We start from the raw sequence: 6,467 nt of genomic DNA on the forward strand, positions 1-6,467 counted from the left end.
GCCCTTAATAACCCATTTATCTATGTTCACCTCCTTGCCCCTCCACGCATGTTCCAAGCTAATAAGCGATTCTCTGATCATGACATCTTACCTCTAGCGAGTATGAAATTGCCCACAAGACGTGAGACTGGGTCATAGATCGTAAAATCAGGTCGGGGTCAAGAAGAGTGAGAGTTTGGAGAGAGTCTTGTCCCCCCTCTCCCCATCTGCAGCAGCCACAAGCTGTCTTCCCTCCAGGCTCCTTGGATCTCTGAGCCTGTCCCTCCTGAGGCTGCGTGGCCCAGTTCTTGTTTCTGACCTTCTCCTTTTCCGGAAGAATTAGAGGCTGTTGCTCCTGAATGTTAGTGTGTAATTCCCCAGCCTTCTCCTCCCACTGGGGGAGTTTAATTCTCCCTCCCATTACACCTGAGTCACGAGATTTCCTAATTCCCCAAAATGTGCTTTTGCAATGTCACAGTGCTGGGGTAGCGAAGCCTCCATAGTCTGCTCACGGAATGGCCCCTCAGGTGTCAGGCCTCCAGCCAGCCCCTCTCTATGGGCAGGGACCCACCTGCCTCTCCTTTTTGACCAGGGTGTGAGGATTGCAGCTTGTCCTCCACTGTGCTTGCTGGACTAACGTCCAGTTCCTGTGCTTTGCTTTCTCTCCAGGGGCTGTGAGCAGTGTGTCTGAGATAGAGGTGGGACTTTTGGTGATACATGTATGATGCCAATGCACACCTCAGTGATTGGTATTGCTGTGATTGGTATTGCTATGAGTCTAAAGAGCAGGAGACGTGAGGTGTTTTGTCATGTAGCTGTCATGGGGTGATATGAATGGGTCATTAAGGACTGGCTGGGAGTAACCTACATCAATGGAATACCCGACAGAGACAAGGGAATGATTGTCACCCAGTGCCGCCCAGAGGATTCAGGGGGCCTGGGGTCTTCGGCGGCGTGTCCCCCTTACCCTCTCTCACACCACAGAGCATTTTCCCCGTGTCCCACTTACCAGCTTTGATGCCGCAGAGCATTTACCCTGTGTCCCCTGTTCCTGTTCCCCCTCCTGTTTGACTCAGTTTATATAGTAATATTCTCAGCTATGTCTTTGCTTAACCAATCATTGTACTGAAATTTAACTAACCAATCCTAACACATTGAAACATAATTCTCTAACCAATTGTATCCCACTACCCTAATTAACTTACACCTAGCAACATTAATTGTACAGCAGAGAAAAACAATTAGAGAACCAGACTGATTAACATTGTAAAAGTGGTGGCCATAAAGATAGAACAATACAGAAATGAGTGTTTCACAACCACAAGCATTGAGAAGTGATTTCTTGCCAGACAGGCTGCTGTCAAACTAAGTTTTCTTTAACCATCTTAAGATCTGTTTCTTTATCTGGTGGTGATGGGCACTATCGGGACAGGATCATCTTCCTAACAGCCCAATAGCACCTTATTTCAGTGTGACTGGTTTGGGATGTGAGGATGTGACCCTTCGCTTCCCAGCTTATGGCTGCCCCTGCTGCTTAGCCAAAGGCCTTAGCCTAAGAACAAGGCCTCAGACGGTCACAGTAAGAGAAGGCCCTTACAAATACAGACAGTGATTTTGATTCTTTGTTTTCGTACTCCTGTAACTAGCTAAGTGATAAAAATACCCCTAAGTTCTTAAACTATAGGCTTTACAGGCAGGCCTGAATATCTCTATTCTAACAGTGGGGTCTATCCCTTCCCCCATTCTGTGTCTGTCTTGTCTATTCAGATTGTAAATTCTTCAGGGCATGGGCCATCTACTATTCTGTGTTTGGACTTCTCCTAGCACAATGGGGACCCACTGTTAGTTTGTCCTTAGGCACTAAGGTAATGAATATGATTTATAATCATAATAATTCTCCTGCCACTTTGAACCAAGGAAGCTGGCCTTGGGATGTTACTGCTTAAAAATGAGCTGGGGGTTAAAACCATGGACTATTCTTTGTGACAAGTATCCCACAAATTCCACTGACCTCCCTGGTTTTCTTTGCCTGGAGTAGGGTTTCCAGTTTCCAAACCTGATGTGATCTCCCAGCTGGAAAGAGGGGAAGAGCCGTGGGTCCCAGACCTCCAGGGCTCTGAGAAAGAAGTGCTTCCAAGAGCTGCCTGCACAGGTGAGGAATTGGTTAAACCAACTCAACAACTGTGTGGGAATGCAGGAAACATTCGGGATGCCCTACAAAAACCCTGTGAGCTCTCCAAGTTCAGGATTGTTCCCTGCAGATGTGAAATCATTATGGCAGATGTCACTCATGGCTTCCCACCTATTCTGACTGACAACTGGCAGCAGGTCCCGCCCCGATCTCTCTTTCTCCTGAGTGTTCTCGTGAGATGCAGACCAAAACTGATCCCTTCCTCTCTCCTCTGGGGAAGGTTTTGGGGAAAATCAGCTCCTGATAGGTTTGATCTCTCCCACACATATTTTGGATTGTTCATCCCTTTTTCCATTCCTCTCTCTGAGATTTCCTTTCTCTCAGGTGCAGGTAGTGATCTATGTCCGGATTCTCTCTGTCTCCCATCAGGTGAAGGGATGGTGAGTCAGAATGAGGAGGAAAAACCCCATCAGGAAGATGCTGAGCAAGGAGAACCACATGGAACTTTATCAGGAAGATCCAAAGGGAATGTTTCTGGGAGTTATGCACTCCCAGAAAAAACAAAAGCCTGTGAGACTCAGGGGAGGCCAGAGGGAAACTTTAGTAGCCACTCAGACCTTATAACAAGCGACAGAATCAACTTGGAAGAGACACGCTACATGTTCCATGAGTGTGGGAAAAGCTTCAATCGGAGCTCTGCCCTTATCACACATCAGACAATCCACACAGGTGAGAAACCTTATGAACGCTCTGAGTGTGGGAAATGCTTCATCGATAGTTCAGCCCTCATCTCACATCAGCGAATCCACACAGGAGAAGCGCCCCACAGATGCTCAGAGTGCGGGAAAATCTTTAGTTGGAGCTCTACCCTGAACATACATCTTAGAATCCACACAGGGGAGAAGCCCTACACGTGCTCTGAGTGCGGGAAAAGCTTTAGTCACCGCTCTGCCCTTATCAGACATCAGAGAATCCACACAGGGGAGAAGCCCTACACGTGCTCTGAGTGCGGGAAAAGCTTTAGGCAGAGCTCAAACCTTAGCAAACATAGGAAAATCCACACAGGTGAGAAACTTTATGGATGCTCTGAGTGTGGGAAATGTTTCTTTAATCGTTCAGACCACTTCTTACATCACAAAATCACACAGGTGAGAAGCCCTACACATGCTCTGAGTGCGGGAAAAGCTTTAGTCAGAACTCACACCGTATCAGACATCAGATAATCCACACAGGGGAGACACTGTACACGTGCTCTGAGTGTGGGAAAAGCTTCAAGCACAGCTCACATGTTGTCTCACATAGGAGAATCCACATGGGAGAGAGTGTGGGAAAAGCTCTGAGTGCAGGAAAAGCTTCAATCAGAGCTCAAGCCTCATTAGACATCACAAAATCCACATGAGAGAGAATTGTAATAAATCCCTTGACTAGTGTTGGCCAAAATTTTTTTTAAATAAATCACATTTGCTCATTCCCACATAGTGATTTTTGCACCATCTTCACCGTGGTCTCTCAGCTCCACCAGATCAGTTGCCTGCTTCTGCCTTTTGCAGCTCACCCTTCTTTGGGGTCAGTCCTGTGATCTTTTCTATCAACTCCTTTCCTTTTGAGTCACAGGAGTGTGTGTCCCTCCAGCCAGGAATGTTCATCACCTCCAGGTGGGGGGAGAGAGGTTTGATCCCAACAAGCTACACTGAGGCAAAAACTACCTGTGCCTGACATCCACTAGGACTGTACATGGCGTTGGCTGCTCAAGTTAGTGATCTTAATGTAAAAAATTGTAGTGCAGATGCAGCCCAGGTGCAGTGGTTGCCATTAGCTTTCCCCTTGACCTGACCTAAACTCCATCACTTTCCCTAGTCTAAACAAACCCTGAGCATCCCGGTTATATTGTTCCCCCATTTCACAGCAATTGTTAGTCATCGAGTTCTCCCTTGGGGAACAAATTGTTTCATTCCCAGTTGCTCTGATGTTGCTGCAGGTTGTGCTGGAGAGCAGATATTTTCATCATCATTTTTCGCACTTAAAATATATTGAACTATAACAAAGAGCAGGAACAGGGCAGGGATAGGGGAAAAAAGGTCATTTCACCCGTTGCAACAACAGACGTAGTTAGGGTAAGTCAGAGGGATTCCCTTATTCCCTATTACCATCCTCCTTCAATCCATGCTAGAACCTAAGAATCCTTTTCCTTTCCCCCGTTGTGGGATGGGAGACTTCCAAAAGTGCTCCCTGTGCTATAGCACATGGCTAAGCTCAGAGAATAAACCCCAAATAGCCCCTGAGCTTTGTTTTTTGAATTCTGTGTTTCCGATTACTTCAAGCCTGGGCATTGTGATTATTTACCAGTTTCTCTATCACTGTTTCTACCACTGTTTCTGTAACATTTTTTGTTTTTTTATGGGACAGGGTTGTTATTCCTTTGCCTAACCCCAACCTGGAAGGGCAGGGTGTCTGTTTTCTCTGGCCCCTCCCCACAGACAAATCTGACGGGGTTGAACCTGCCAGGAGCAAACAAAATGCCCCACTGGTCACACACACACTCACAGCAGATATACACACACAAGACAGAGAAGAAACTGAATTATTTGAGCTATCAACATTTCCACTTTCCCACAGCATGTTAGTTCTGAAGGTTGTTTTAATTTGTTTATTTTCTTGGAATCAGAACTGGGGAAAGAGACACTGGAGTCAATGGATTTACAGCAGGAAGGGATAAGTCTCATGATTCGTCACTAACCAAAGGCTTTGTGAACAGAGGGATAATGTTACTGAATGGTCTGGCTAACCCTGCAGTTAGAAACAATCAGCTCTGTGTGTGGTAAATTTACAGAGGCTTTGCTGCTGATCATGAAATCCCAGCTGTTTAAAGGTAATGTGCTTCTATTTCAGTGCCTCTGGAAGTACAGAAAACAATGATCTGTGTTAAAGAAAAGTTGCCGTTTCTCAGAGCCCCAATTTCTATTGTGTGTGTACAGGAAGGTTTGAATGTGTAGCAGGTAGTTTGGTCAAGCTTAGCTATTTTATGTGTGTAACAGGCTCCTGCCCACCTCCAGCAGAGGTTCAATCACATACGATAGCAACTTACCGAATGTCACACACATTAGTCCATCCCTCCCCATATTCAGTCTCTGACCGGAATGTTAGAATGAGGCAGAGAACTGGGAAAGTATCGCAGTAGGAATACATTAAAAAGTGGGATTAATCAGAGCTGGGCTGCAGACAGAGCCTGTTCTAGAGCTGGTGAAGTGACAGGGACACACTCCCACTCATGCTGGCTCTGAAATAACAGCAGAAGCAGATGGAAGAGAATGAGCTCATGTGGGAGCTGCCCTGTCAGTGCATCACTCACCTGGCAGGTATTACACAAAACACAGCACTTCCCCCCACTGCCACCACTTCATTATACTGGCCATGGGGCTGTTTGTCCTGCAGGACTTTGATCTCTCCGGGTGGTCCATGGTGATTCATAACAGAGCCATTAGGTGAGCAGGAGTCATCCCAATGGAAATCTCTCCACTTCTTTCTCAGTGTTACCTTCTTAGCCCTGGCTTTGGAGGTGACATTAGCCTTATCCTGTCTTGATTTTAGGTAGGATTGTGATCACCTTCTGGGGCTTGGCAGCTTAGAACTTTTGAGGGCTTTTCTCTGCCTTTTTGGTCCCCGCTGCAGTCAGTACATTCTAGACATGGGCATGGTGACCTCCCTGGGGATCTTGACAGCTTTAGCCAGCTTCTTGGTGGCTATTTTCCTGCTCAGAGCCACTGTCTTCTTCTCATGCCTTGTCCTGGGGGCCCAGCTGCTGGCTGAATGCGAAGGAGCCGAAGTGCTGGTGACTTTAGCCCGCACCAAGTGGCCTTTGCTTGTCAGACTCCTGAACTGCAACTGGATGTGGTTCTTGTTCTTCTGCACAGCACAGCCCTGGAGAGGAGGGATCTGCAAATGTACATTCATATGATCCCTTTGTTTAATTGATGAAAACATAAACTAGACACTTAGAGGCTTGGAACTGATTTCAGCTGATGGACAGGTGTGCTAGGTTTTTTATGCATTTGGACAGTGAAATGTTGAGTGTTACATTCATTTCAAGCATCCCGTATAGTGGAGCTCCTGAACATAATGGACAATGGAAATGAAAATGTTTTCCCTTTTTTCAAAAATAAAAATAAAATAATAAGAGCTCATTAGAGGGCACTTGGATTTGAAGCAGGGACCACTTGATCTGCAGTCAAACACTCTACCACTGAGCTATACCCCCCTGAGAGCAGATGCTTTCCCCATTGTAGCTGAAGCACATCAGTGATTCCAGTAGCAGGGGCAGGTTCTCTCTGGGGCACAGAGATTTTTTGGGGAGTTGGTG

This window comes from Mauremys reevesii, linkage group 14 (assembly GCF_016161935.1).
Source record: "Mauremys reevesii isolate NIE-2019 linkage group 14, ASM1616193v1, whole genome shotgun sequence".
Classification (NCBI taxonomy): Eukaryota; Metazoa; Chordata; order Testudines; family Geoemydidae; genus Mauremys; species Mauremys reevesii.